The sequence below is a fragment of the Kogia breviceps genome, chromosome 11 (assembly GCF_026419965.1).
Source record: "Kogia breviceps isolate mKogBre1 chromosome 11, mKogBre1 haplotype 1, whole genome shotgun sequence".
Classification (NCBI taxonomy): Eukaryota; Metazoa; Chordata; class Mammalia; order Artiodactyla; family Physeteridae; genus Kogia; species Kogia breviceps.
The window spans coordinates 45964137-45979318 of NC_081320.1; the positions used below are offsets into that span (position 1 = coordinate 45964137).

General features: G+C 41.4%; 1 long non-coding RNA gene across 1 annotated transcript in view; it reads right to left on the reverse strand.

Annotated features, from left to right (window-relative positions):
* Positions 1 to 256: 256 nt before the first annotated feature.
* Positions 257 to 15182, reverse strand: part of LOC131765943 (uncharacterized) — a 53769-nt gene continuing 38843 nt past the window's right edge. Inside the window, exon 3 of the long non-coding RNA XR_010835513.1 lies at positions 257 to 2803. This is a non-coding gene — a long non-coding RNA (uncharacterized lncRNA). The remainder of the gene's footprint in view (positions 2804 to 15182) is intronic.

Sequence of the window (15182 nt, forward strand, 5' to 3'; positions counted from 1 at the left end):
CGCAATTGTGGAAGCTGGTTAAGCAGTCTCTGTAAGGCCGCCGTCCCCAGGTCTGATGCCGGAGCTCAGTGTCCACAGGGCAGACTGTGACCCAGCCTCTTCTACACGCATCTGCGGTCCCGGCCGCCCAGCTGCCGGCCTGCTTCCCTGCGGGTGCAGCCTGACTTTGCTGTGGGAACCACTCCAAACTTCACGTTGCTAAGAACCTGTGGGCCTATTATTGGGCCTTGTTGGTGAAAATAATCAATAAACAATCTATAATAGGAACAGAAGGAGTTTTACTTGAGCCAATTGAGGACAATAGCCTGGGAGACAAACTCTCATATAACTGAGGAAGTGCTCTGGAGAGGCATGGTTTCCAGCACAGTTTTCTATGTTGTCAGAACAAAGAACATTAAACAAGTCAGGGATATATACCTTCAAGGTTTCAAAACAACAGAACAAAACAGAACCAAAAAAACCCCACATCAGCACGTACACAGTGGGTCCGTATGGCCTTGGTACCTGGAAAGGAAGTCTTATCACGGAAGGAGTACCAGCATTGGTGTACCAGGAAGGGAGGCATTTAATCTTTATTTTTAACGTGGACAATCTTTACTTCTGGTCAATGTTCCCTTTTCTTTAATAATTAAAGCACATGTACACCGTATGCTTGATAGGCCACAAACAGGCTGATTTAGTTGATATAAAATTCAAGTTGGGCTTCCCTGGTGGCGCAGTGGTTGAGAATCCGCCTGCCGATGCAGGAGACACGGGTTCGTGCCCTGGTCCGGGAAGATCCCACATGCCGCGGAGCAACTAAGCCCGTAAGCCATGGCCGCTGAGCCTGTGCGTCCGGAGCCTGTGCTCCGCAACGGGAGAGGCCACAACAGTGAGAGGCCCGCGTACCGCAAAAAAATAAAAAATAAAAAAATAAAATTCAAGTTAACTCATGGCTAAGCCAGAATGACTTCCCCAGACCTCAGTATGTGATCATTTCTTTTATCAGCCTGGGTCATGAGATGGAAGCACTCCTCCTCTCTGACCATCCCGATCAGCTCAGGAGGGCCCAGGCCCAGCCAGGCCAGTGAGCTTCGGTCCCCAGACTTCTGGTTCCTTCCCCTACAAACAGGCTAAGTGACTCAGGTGACAATGAATCATTACTCAGAACAGAGATCCCCTCGGTTTGACTGAGCTTTTGCCACACATGATTCCCATTTGACAATTTCTATAGGACTCCATGGCGATTGAAAAGGAATTTTATTTGCTGTCTTTATTTACCAGGAAAAGTGAGATTTGGTTTGGGACTCAGCGCTTACGCTTACTTGTCAGGAGCTCTCTGTGACACCTGTCGCCAGCAGGGTGGGGCTCCTGACGTAGAGTAGAGAAGACCCTGGGGTGGGAGGGGAGGTGATGGGCCGCTACAACAGTCAGGAGGGATCCTGCCGGGAAGGTCACTCCTGCCCGATCCTCACCAGGGACAGGAGAGGCTCAGCTGCTGATAAAGGCCCATCAATCTTTGGAAGGCCACAGACACCACATTTATTCAATAGCAAATACGGATTGTTAGGCAAAGCCACCCATAAGTTAGGACAGTAGTCTCTTAATTGTGCTGTTGATATTCATCACTGTAATAAAATTGTCTAATTGAAAAAGTCCATATTGACAAACCAACAAGAACTGCATTGATGTAATAGTAGTTTTGAATTATTAACTCTGCACATTTTTATTCTGTAGAGCTGTCACATTTGTCATCAGGCAGGACATCCCTCAAAGCAGCGGTCCCCGACGGTTTTTGGCACCAGGGACCGGTTTCGTGGAAGACAGTCTTTCCACGGACCAGGGTGGGGTGTGTGGTGGGAGGGTAGGGTTTGTTCAGGCGGTAACGCGAGCGATGGGGAGCGATGGGGAAAGGCAGATGAAGCTTCGCTCGCCCGCCGCTCACCTCCTGCTGTGTGGCCCAGTTCCTAACAGGGGCTTGGGGACCCCTGTCTTAACGAGTGCTGAAGGGTTATTCTGGAAAATTCCTGAGACTGGAAGATAAGGAAGTTTTGTGGATCCTGCGAGAAGCTGTTTGGTTTTCTGTATGCACTGGGGGGGGGGGGGGTGTGTCTGTGTGTCTGTGTCTGTGTGTGCATGTCCATAGACGGATTTCCTTAGGTGATCTGAGCCAAAGATGAGAATGTCAAGTTTGCTCAGTTAGTCCTGTGGATTGAGATCACCTTTGAGGGAGAAAGGATGGGGAGTCAACGTACAAGGTCACATACCTGGTGGCACTTACCCCTCCAAGAATGACAGCCCAGTTTGGGGATGGTCAAGGGCACTGTGATAATAATCTACAGCACATGACTGGGCTCATCATAGCAAGTACTCAGTAAAGACTGGCTTATTGGTTAAATGTTTGGAAGGAAAGGTGTCATTTAGGAATTTCATTCAGTTGCATGTAACAAAGACCCAGAAAATCCTGGGTTTATTCTCAATACAATGGCAGTCAAGATGTAGGCAGTCTAGGGTTGTAGGGTGGTGCTCCATGATTCTGCCTCCTTTCTTTCTTCTCCACAATGCCTAGTGCATGGTTTCTTTTCTCATCACTTCACGGTCCAAGATGGCTAGGGGGATGCTAGCCATCCAACCACCATGCATGTTGGAAGGAGGAATAAAGGCAGAAGGGCCAAAAGTGGCATAACTTCCAGTAAGCAGTGTTCCAGAATGTTCCACACAAACACTTGCACTCACAGTTCTGTGGCCAGAAGGTAGTCACGTGGTCACACTTAACCGAAAGTGAGGCTGTGAAATGCAGCTTTTAGTTAGGCAAAACACCACTCTGAAACGAAAAAGGGAATCTCTTACTAAGGAATTCGGGGAAAATGGCCACTGCGTTGGCATTAGTAGTTTCTGTCACAAGCACCATTACATTAGCACGGTTTTGGAGGGAGACAAATTGGTGGCATCCCTCAAAATGTGAAATATTCATATTCTTTGAACCAAACATTTTATTCTTAGAAATCCTTTCTACAGATGACTCTCACATACGTATGCACACACACATATGTTTATTACAGCACAGCACTATTTATAATATCAAAAAATTAGAAACAACCTAAATGTCCATCGATTATCCAATTGTTCAGACACTGTGGTAATATGATGGAATAGTATTGCATCTATGAAAGAAGAATGAGGCAACTGTAAGTTTTGAGATGGACTAGTATTGATATGTTCTTAAACCAAGAAGCAAGCTGCAGGATATTATACATATTGTAATAAGTATGTGATCCCATTAGTAACATTTTATTATACATGTTCATGGAGATGTATCAGAGTCTTAGCAGACAGAGAAATGAGCCTGTGTCATTTGAAAGAGATGTCAGAAATGCTAAAAAACGTAATTAATGACTGAGCTGAACTCCTGATACAAAATAAAAGATCAAGTCTGTGGTCAGAGAAAGTGGTACTAACCTAGTTTCCAGGAGAGTTCTGCTTGGACCAAATTTGCACCAAAATGTTGAGTGGGCCAATCAGATGTGTAGCCTTTGCAGCACATCTTAAGGGTGAAACTGGGATGCTGCTGGCAGAATGATGCCCTGTGTAATATTCTGCTACAATGGCATTAGATCCAGATGAAACATGCTTTGTAATACATTGAACTCTCACAAGAAACAGTGGGAAATTTCCAATGACAACAAAACAAAATAATAGAACATACACATACTTGCATAATGAGCTAAAACTAGAATCAAGAGAGGGAAGCAAACTACAAGGCTTGGAGGATCAATGCCAGTGTCAGCCTCAAATGCAGGGATTGGAAGCTAAGCCCTGAGCCTGCTGTCAGGGCCCATGCACTCATTAAGAAGTTTAAAGCCATTCCCTGTTGGTAGGACACATGACTCCAGGAAAAAAAGTAAATGCAAATCCCTTTTGGAGGAAGGTGTCATTAATTCAGGCTTTCAGGATTCCCACAGATTATGTAAAACCAAAAAAAGATCAAAATAAGAAATTACCAAACACACAAGGAAACAAGATGCAATGATTATGTCACTTAGGACAAAATTTAGCCACACCTGGCAGAGAATCCAAATCATAGTGACTTAAACATACATGGTTTTATTTGTTTTTACGTAAAAGAAGTCAGGAAGCAGGTATCCAGAGCAGGTTTAACACAAATTTGTCAGGGACCTGCTTCCTTCCTGTCCGTGCATCCTCTGAGATCTCAGTTAGGGCCCTTGTTCTTATGATCTAAGAACTGCTAGGGCTCCAGATATGCGCACTCCAGGTCACGGTGGAAGGAAGGGCATGAAGAGCATGCCTATTCTCTTTAAAAACATATGCTGGGAGAGAGGACCTTCAAGATGGCATAGGAGTAAGACGTGGAGATCACCTTCCTCCATACAAGTACATCAAAAATACATCTACGCATGGAACAACTCCTACAGAACACCTACTGAATGCTGGCAGAAGACCTCAGACTTCCCAAAAGGCAAGAAACTCCCCATGTACCTGGATAGGGCAAAAGAAAAAAGAAAAAAACAGAGACAAAAGAATAGGGATGAGACCTGCACCACTGGGCGGGAGCTGTGAAGGAGGAAAGGTTTCCACACACTAGAAGCCCCTTCGCGGGTGGAGATTGCGGGTAGCGGGGTGGGGGGAAGTTTTGGGGCCACGGAGGAGAGCGCAGTAACGGTGTGGAGGGCAAAGCGGAGAGATTCCCACACAGTGGACCGGTGCCGACCAGCACTCACCAGCCCGAGAGGCTTGTCTGCTCACCCGCCAGGGCGGGCGGGGGCTGGGAGCTGAGGCTCAGGCTTCGGTAGGATGCCAGGGAGAGGACTGGGGTTGGTGGCGTGAATACAGCTTGAAGGGACTAGTGCACCATGGCTGGCTGGAAGGGGGTCCGGGGAAAAGTCTGCCCCTGCCAAAGAGGCAAGAGACCACTGTTTCGCAGTGCACAAGGAGAGGGAATTCAGAGCACCACCGAAATGAGCTCCAGAGACGGGCGTGAGCCGCGGCTATCAGCGCGGACTCCAGAGACGGGCATGTGATGCTAAGGCTGCTGCTGCCACCAGCAAGAAGCCTGTGTGCGAGCACAGGTCACTCTCCACACTGCCCCTCCCGGGAGCCTCTGCAGCCCGCCACTGCCAGGGTCCCGTGATCCAGGGACAACTTCCCCCAGGGGAACACATGGCATGCCTCAGGCTGGTGCAACATCACGCAGGCCTCTGCCGCCACAGGCTCACCCCGCATCTGTGCCACTCTCTCCCCCCTGCCTAAGTGAGCCAGAGCCCCCAAATCAGCTGCTTCCTTAACTCCGTCCTGTCTGAGCTAAGAAGAGATGCCCTCAGGTTACCTACATGCAGAGGCGGGGCCAAATCCAAAGCTGAACCCCAAGAGCTGTGCGAACAAAGAAGAGAAAGGGAAATCTCTCCCAGCAGGCTCAGGAGCAGGGGATTAACTCCCTGCAATCAACTTCATGTACCCTGCATCTGTGGAATACCTGAATAGACAACAAATCATCCCAATATTGAAATGGTGGACTTTGGGAGCAACTGTAGACTTGGGGTTTGCTGTCTGTTACTGATTTATTTCTGATTTTTATATTTATCTTAGTATAGATTTTAGCACTTGTTATCATTGGTGGATTTGTGTGTTGGTTTGATTGCTCTCTTCTTTTTATTATTATTTTATTTTAATAATTTTTAAAATTTTTTAAATTATTTTTTTTCCTTTCTTTTTTCTCCCTTTTCTTCTGAGCTGCCTGGCTGACAGGGTCTTGGTGCTCTGGCCTGGTGTCAGGCCTGAGCCTCTGAGGTGGGAGACCTGAGTTCAGGAAATTAGACCACCAGAGACCTCCTGGCCCCATATAATATCAAACTGCAAAGGCTCTCCCAGAGATCTCCGTCTCAGCACTAAGACCTAGCTCCACCCAACGGCCAGCAAGCTCCAGTGCTGGACGCCCTATGCCAGTCAACTAGCAAGACAGGAACACAAACCCCACCCGTTAGCAGAGAGGCTGCCTAAAATCATACTAAGTTCACAGACACCCCCAAACACACCACTGGACATGGCCCTGCCCACCAGAAAGATAAGATCCAGCCCCACCCACCAGAACACAGGCACCAGTCCCCTCCACCAGGAAGCCTACACAAGTCACTGGACCAACCTCACCCACTGGAGGCAGACACCAAAAACAACGGGAACTACGAACCTGCAGCCTGTGAAAAGGAGACCCCAAACACAGTAAGTTAAACAAAATGAGAAGACAGAAAAATATGCAGCAGATGAAGGAGCAAGGTAAAAACCCACCACCAAAAAAATGAAGAGGAAATAGGCAGTCAACCTGAAAAAGAATTCAGGGTAATGATAGTGAAGATGATCCAAAATCTTGGAAATAGAATGGAGAAAATACAAGAAACGTTTAACAAGGACCTAGAAGAACTAAAGAGCAAACAAACAATGAGGAACAACACAATAAATGAAATTAAAAATTCTCTAGAAGGAATCAATAGCAGAATAACTGAGGCAGAAGACAGTTAAGTGACCTGGAAGATAAAATAGTGGAAATAACTACCACAGAGAAGAATAAAGAAAAAAAGAATGAAAAGAATTGAGCACACTCTCAAAGACCCCTGGGACACCATTAAATGCACCAACATTTGAATTATAGGGGTCCCAGAAGAAGAAGAGAAAAAGAAAGGGACTGAGAAAATATTTGAAGAGATTATAGTTGAAAACTTCCCTAACATGAGAAAGGAAATAGTCAATCAAGTCCAGAAAACACAGAGAGTCCCATACAGGATAAATCCAAAGAGAAACACATATTAGTCAAACTATCCAAAATTAAATACAAAGAAAAAATATTAAAAGCAACAAGGGAAAAGCAACAAATAACATACAAGGGAATCCCCATAATGTTAACAGCTGATCTTTGAGCAGAAACTCTGAAAGCCAAAAGGGAGTGGCAGGACATATTTAAAGTGATGAAAGGGAAAAACCTACAACCAAGATGATTCTACCCAGCAAGGATCTCATTCAGATTCAACAGAGAAATTAAAACCTTTGCAGATAAGCAAAAGTTAAGAGAATTCAGCACCACCAAACCAGCTTTACAACAAATGCTAAAGGAACTTTTCTAGGCAGGAAGAACAAGAGAAGGAAAAGACCTACAAAAACAAAGCCAAAACAATTAAGAAAATGGTAATAGGAATATACATGTCTATAATTACCTTAAATGTAAATGGATTAAATGCTCCAATCAAAAGACATAGACTGACTGAATGGATACAAAAGCAAGACCCGTATATGTGCTGTCTACAAGAGACCCATTTCAGACCTAGGGACACATACAGAATGAAAGTGAGGGGATGGAAAAAGATATTCCATGCAAATGGAAATCAAAAGAAAGCTGGAGTAGCAATTCACATATCAGAAAAAATAGACTTTAAAATAAAGACTATTACAAAAGACAAAGAAGGACAACACATAATGATCAAGGGATCGATCCAAGAAGAAGATATAACAATTGTAAATGTTTATGCACCCAACATAGGAGCTCCTCAATACATAAGGCAAATGCTAACAGCCGTAAAAGGTAAAATTGACAGTAATACAGTAATAGTAGGGGACTTTAACACCCCGCTTTCACCAAATGGACAGATCATCCAAAATGAAAATAAATAAGGAAACACAAGCTTTAAATGACACATTAAACAAGATGGACTTAATTGATATTTATAGGACATTCCATCCAAAAACAACAGAATACAGTTTCTTCTCAAGTTCTCACGGAACGTTTTCCAGGATAGATTATATCTTGGGTCACAAATCAAGCCTTGGTAAATTTAAGAAAATTGAAATCGTATCAAGTATCTTTTCCAACAACAACACTATGACACTAGCTATCAATTACAGGAAAAAAAATCTGTAAAAAATACAAACACTTGGAGGCTAAACAATACACTACTAAACAACCAAGAGATTACTGAAGAAATCAAAGAGGAAATCAAAAAAATACCTAGAAACAAATGACAATGAAAACATGATGACCCAAAACCTGTGGGATAGAGTAAAAGCAGTTCTAAGAGGGAAGTTTATAGCAATACAATTCTACCTCCAGAAACAAGAAAAATCTCAAATAAACAACCATCCTTACACCTAAAGCAATTAGAGAAATAAGAACAGAAACATCCCAAAGTTAGAAGGAAAGAAATCATAAAGATCAGATCAGAAATAAATGAAAAATAAGTGAAGGAAACAATAGCAAAGATCAATAAAACTAAAAGCTGGTTCTTTGAGAAGATAAACAAAATTGATAAACCATTAGCCAGGCTCAACAAGAAAAAAAAGGGAGAAGGCTCAAACCAACAGAATTAAAAATGAAAAAGAAGTAACAACTGATCCTGCAGAAATACAAGGAATCATGAGAGATTATTACAGGAAACTATATGCCAATAAAAAGGATAACGTGTAAGAAATGGACAAATTCTTAGAAAAACACAACCTTCTGAGACTGAACCAGGAAGAAAGAGAAATTATAAACAGACTAATCAGAAGCACTGAAATTGAAACTATGATTAAAAATCTTCTAACAAACAAAAGCCCAGGACCAGAAGCCTTCACAGGCGAATTTAGCAAACATTTAGAGAAGAGCTAACACCGATCCTCCTCAAACTCTTCCAAAATATAGCAGAGGGGGGCTTCCCTGGTGGCGCAGTGGTTGAGAATCCGCCTGCCGGTGCAGGGGACACGAGTTCGTGCCCTGGTCCGGGAAGATCCCACATGCCGCGGAGCGGCTGGGCCCGTGATCCATGGCCGCTGAGCCTGCGCATCCAGAGCCTGTGCTCCGCAACGGCGGGAGAGGCCACAACAGTGAGAGGCCCGCGTACCACACACACACACACACACAAATATATATATATATATATATGTATATATATATATATATATATATATATATATATAGCAGAGGGAGGAACACTCCCAAACTCATTCTATGAGGCCACCATCACCCTGATACCAAAACCAGACAAAGATGTCACAAAACAAGAGAACTTCAGGCCAATATCACTGATGAACATAGATTCAAAAATCCTCCACAAAATACTAGCAAACAGAATCCAACAACACATTAAAAGGATCATACACCATGATCAAGTGGGGTTTATCTCAGGAATGCAAGGATTCTTCAATATATGCCAATCAATCAATGTGATACACCATATTAACAAATTGAAGGAGAAAAAACATATGATCATTTCAATAGATGCAGAAAAAGCTTTTGAGAAAATTCAACACCTATTTATGATAAAAACCCTCCAGAAAGTAGGCATAGAGGGAACTTACCTCAACATAATAAAGGCCATATATGACAAACCCACAGCCAACATCATCCTCAGTGGTGAAAAACTGAAACCATTTCTACTAAGATCAGGAACAAGACAAGGTTGCTCACTGTCACCACTATTATTCAACATAGTTTTGGAAGTTTTAGCCACAGCAATCAGAGAAGAAAGAGAAATAAAAGGAATCCAAATTGGAAAAGAAGAAGTAAAACTGTCACCGTTTGCAGACGACATGATACTATACATAGAAAATCCTAAGGATGCTACCAGAAAACTACTAGAGCTAATCAATGAATTTGATAAAGTAGCAGGATACAAAATTAATGCACAGAAATCTCTTGCATTCCTATACACTAATGATGAAAAATCTGAAAGAGAAATTAAGGAAACACTTCCATTTACCATTGCAACAAAAAATAAAATACCTAGGAATAAACCTACCTAAGGAGACAAAAGAACTGTATGCAGAAAACTATTAGACACTGATGAAAGAAATTAAAGACGACACAAACAGATGGAGAGATATACCATGTTCTTGGATGGGAAGAATCAACATTGTGAAAATGACTATACTACCCAAAGTAATCTACAGATTCAATGCAATCCCTATCAAACTACCAATGGCATTTTTCACAGAACTAGAACAAAAAGTTTCACAATCTGTATGGAAACACAAAAGACCATGAATAGCCAAAGCAGTCTTGAGAAAGAAAAAGGGAGCTGGAGGAATCAGACTCCTTGACTTCAGAGTATACTACAAAGCTACAGTAATCAAGACAGTATGGTACTGGCACAAAAACAGAAATATAGCTCAATGGAGCAGGATAGAAAGCCCAGAGATAGACCCATGCATATGTGGTCACCTTATCTTTGACAAAGGAGACAAGAATATACAATGGAGAAAAGACAGCCTCTTAAATAAATGATGCTGGGAAAACTGGACAGCTACATGTAAAAAATGAAATTAGAATACTCCCTAACACTGTATACAAAAATAAACTCAGAATGGATTAAAGACCTAAATGTAAGGCCAGACACTGTAAAACTCTTAAAGGAAAACATAGGAAGAACACTCTATGACATAAATTACAGCAAGATCCTTTTGACCCACCTCCTAGAGAAATGGAAATAAAAACAAAAATAAACAAATGGGACCTGATGAAACTTAAAAGCTTTTGCACAGCAAAGGAAACAATAAACAAGACAAAGAGACAACCCTCAGAATGGGAGAAAATATTTGCAAATGAAAGAACTGACAAAGGATTAATCTCCAAAATACACAAGCAGCTCATGCAGCTCAATATCAAGAAAACAAACAACCCAATTCAAAAATGGGCAGAAGACCTAAATAGACATTTCTCCAAAGAAGATATACAGATCGCCAACAAACACATGAAAGAATGCTCAACATCACTAATCATTAGAGAAATGCAAATCAAAACTATGTGAGGTATCACCTCCCACCAGTCAGAATGGCTATCAACAAAAAAATCTACAAACAATAAATGCTGGAGAAAAGGGTGTGGAGAAAAGGGAACCCTCTTGCACTGTTGATGGGAACGTAAATTGATACAGCCACTATGGAAAACAGCATGGAGTTTCCTTAAAAAACTAAACATAGGGCTTCCCTGGTGGCGCAGTGGTTGAGAATCCGCCTGCTGCTGCAGGGGACATGGGTTCGTGCCCCGGTCCGGGAAGATCCCATATGCCGCGGAGCGGCTGGGCCCGTGAGCCATGGCCGCTGAGCCTGCGCGTCCGGAGCCTGTGCTCCGCAACAGGAAAGGCCACAACAGTGAGAGGCCCACATACCACAAAAAAAAAAAAAAAAAAAAAAAAAAAAAAAAACTAAACATAGAACTATGCTATGACCCAGCAATCCCACTACTGGGCATATACCTTGAGAAAACTATAATTCAAGAAGAGACATTCACCACAATGTTCATTGCAGCTCTATTTACAACAGCCAGGACATGGAAGCAACCTAAGTGTCCATCAACAGATGAATGGATAAAGAAGATGTGGCACATATATACAATGGAATATTACTCAGCCATAAAAAGAAACAAAATTGAGTTATTTGTAGTGAGGTGGATGGACCTAGAGTCTGTCATACAGAGTGAAGTAAGTCAGAAAGAGAAAAACAAATACCGTATGCTAACATATATATGGAATCTAAAAAAAAAAAAAAAAAAAAGGTTCTGAAGGACCTAGTGGCAGGACAGGAATAAAGAGACAGATGTAGAGAATGGACTTGAGGACCCAGGGAGGGGGAAAGGTAAACTGGGATGAAGTGAGAGAGTAGCATGGACATATATACACTACCAAATGTAAAATAGATTGCTAGTGGGAAGCAGCCACATAGCACAGGGAGATCAGCTTGGTGCTTTGTGACCACCTAGAGCAGTGGGATATGAAGGTGGGAGAGAGACACAAGAGGGAGGGGATATTGGGATATATGTATACACATAGCTGACTCACTTTGTTATACAGCAGAAACTAACACAACATTGTAAAGCAATTATACTCCAATAAATATGTTAAAAAAATATGCTGGAAGCTTCACACATTAAAACTTACAAGTCATTGGCAAAATTTTAATCCCAATGGCCACATCTAGATGTCAAAATAAAAGAACTGAAACCAAAAGCATACCAAAGAACTAGGGAGTTTTAACTAGCCAGCAATAAACCTGGATAAAAATTAGTATTTTCATTTCTAGAAAGGGATTAGAGAAGTGATATTTATGGTAACCAGCTGTCTCTGACACAGTGGGTATGTGGTAGGTTGAATAATGGGTCCTCAACATATCCAGGTCCCATTCCATGGATTCTATGAATGTTACCTTATACTTACATGGCAAAAGGGATTTGCAGCTGTGATTAAGGATGTTGAGATGGGGAGAGTATCTTGGATTAGCCAGGTGGACCATAAATGTATCACAAGTATCCCTATAAAAGGGAAGAAGAGGGAGATTGACTACCAAATTATGAGATGTGATGATGGAGGCAAGAAGTTGGAGTGACACAAGGAAGAGACTGTGAGGCAAGGAATGAGGGCAGCTCCAGAAGCTAGAAAAGGGAAGCGGATGGATTCTTCCCTACAGCTCCAGGAGGACCAGCCCTTCCAACACCTTGGCAGTGATTTTGGACCCCTGGTTTCCAGAACTCTAAAAGAACAAATTTGTGTTGTTTTAAGTCACCAATTTTGTGGTAATTTGTTATAGCAGTCATAGAAAACTAATAAAAAGTGAGAGTCAGTGGAACCAAAAAACAAATATAGCCCCTCCTCCAACCAAAGAATTCAGATGTCATAATGATAGAATACTGGACATTTGAAAGAAAATTTAAAGATAAAAATATTCACTTTAAAAATATGCATGGAACAGACTATGAAAAATGGCCTGGAAATCAGAAATGGAATCCATTTTCAGAAATGAAAATATCAAGATTATTATAATCTTGATATTAATAACATGATGGACAGTTCAACAGCAGATTAGAAACAGCTGAAAAGAGAATTGGTAGACTATAGAAAAGGGCTAAAGAAATTATAATACTGTACAGAGACATGGGGAGATGAAAAGTCTGACAGATAAGTCAAGCAATATGGAAGACAGAATAAGCAGAGAGGAGAGACAATATTTGAAGTAATCATGGGTAAAAGTTTCCAAATACAATGAAAGCCACGAATCTACAGCTACAGGAAGACCAACATATATCAAGCAGAATAAAAATTTCTACAACTAGACACATATCTGTATGATACTACCAAATACCAAAGCCCAAGAGAAGATCTCAAAAATAACCAGAGAAAAAGGATCACCCACAAAGTAAAGACAAATTGGCTGATGGCAAACTTCTCAATAGTAACAAAGGAAAACAGACAACAATAGAAGAATATCTTCAAGTTGGTTAACATACTGTCAAAATAGGATTGTGTTCCAGGAGATTTTTTTTTTTTTTTAAGAACAAGGAATAAATAGAGGCATCTTCAGAGTAGCAAAGAATGAGAGGATTTACAACCACTGGCTCTTAATAACATGAACTTCTAAAGGATATAATTCAAGAAGCAACATTTATCTCAGTAGCAAGGTCAGAAATATAAGCAGGAGTAATGAGCAAAAATACCTAGAAACATGAAGGCTAAATTGAGGTAAATGTAAACAAACATTGTCTGAATATGATTTATAATAATAATTAGATACAAATGCAAATTGAAACCAAATGAGACACCATTTTACACACCCACCAACTTAGCAAACACTAAGAAGACTGACGATACCTAGTGTTGGTGAAAATGTGAACAAACAAGGACTCCTATACACATCTGAAGAGTGTAAATTGATGCAAATATTTTGGAAAATAATTTGGCCCTACAATACCTAGAGAAATCCTTGTACATGTGTACCTGATGACAAGTTCAAAAATGTTCATAACAGCATAGTTTGTGACAGCAAAAACTGGAAACAGTGCAAATGTTCCTTATTAGGAGAATGTATAAATTGTGGTCTAAACAACAAGAGCCTACTGAATAGCACACGGAACTATATTCAATATCCTGGCATAAACCATAATGGAAAAGAGTATAAAAAAGAATGTATATATGTGTATAATTGAGTCACTTTGCTGTATAGCAGTAACATTATAAATCAACTATACTTCATTAAAAAAGAAATTGAGGGGCTTCCCTGGTGGCGCAGTGGTTGAGAGTCCGCCTGCCGATGCAGGAGACACGGGTTCGTGCCCTGGTCCGGGAGGATCCCACATGCCGCGGAGCAACTGAGCCCGTGAGCCATGGCCGCTGGGCCTGCGCGTCCGGAGCCTGTGCTCCGCAACGGGAGAGGCCGCGACAGTGAGAGGCCCGCATACCGCAAAAAAAAAAAAAAAAAAAAAAAAAAAAAGAAATTGCATAGAGATTATAAGTTGAACTTAGTAAATTAGTTTCAAGCAGGTTATCCTGCATTATCTTTCTCAATATAAGAACGTTGTTTCTCCGTGCAATTAAATGTGAATTGTAATTTAAAATGTGAATAAAACACTTATTCATCCAAAAAAAAATTGTGGTCTATTTAAACAAACGGAGCCCAACAGTGGAAATGATGAAGGGGCAGCTAACCAGTACAATGTGGATGAAATTTAGAAACATAATGTTGAGTAATAAAAAAGGCAAGCCACGGAATATTGTATATAATATAATCCCATTTCTGAAGCTCAAAACCAAACTAAACTTAATTTTAAGGATATATACCTATTAGATAAAAGCTGTTTTACAACACAAAGAGAGTGATAAACACAAAACCCAGAATGGTGGTTTCTGCTGGGGGTAGGCAGGAGATGGGACATATGGAAACATGTGGCTCACTTCAAAGATATCGGTAATGACACATCTTTTAAGTTGCATGGTGGGTTTATGAGTATTTATGTTACTATTACACTTTGTAACATATTTGCCTTATATATATATATATGTTGCAATTATCAATTATTATAGGATAAAATAAAAAATAGTGAGAGTAGGGCTGGCTTCAAAGTCAGATTGCCTGTGTTTCAGTCCTGCCACTGCTACTTAACTGGTTGTATGACCTTCGGTAAATCACTTAGCTCCTTCAATCCTCAGTATTCTCACCCTTAAAATGGGAGCAATCAGTTATTATCTCTTAGAGGCTTATATAATACTTGTAGAGCACTTAGTAAATGCTCAGAAAATGTAAGGAGCAATTATTATTATTACTTTTATTTCTGGATATGCCCTTCCTCTGGTCACCGTGTGCAGTGAAGTTCATCGATGGTCATGTGTCAGGGTGTAATTCGCTCATTTTCACCTCTAGGTCCCCAGTGCATCTCAGCTTTAATGCCAGCATCCAGACCC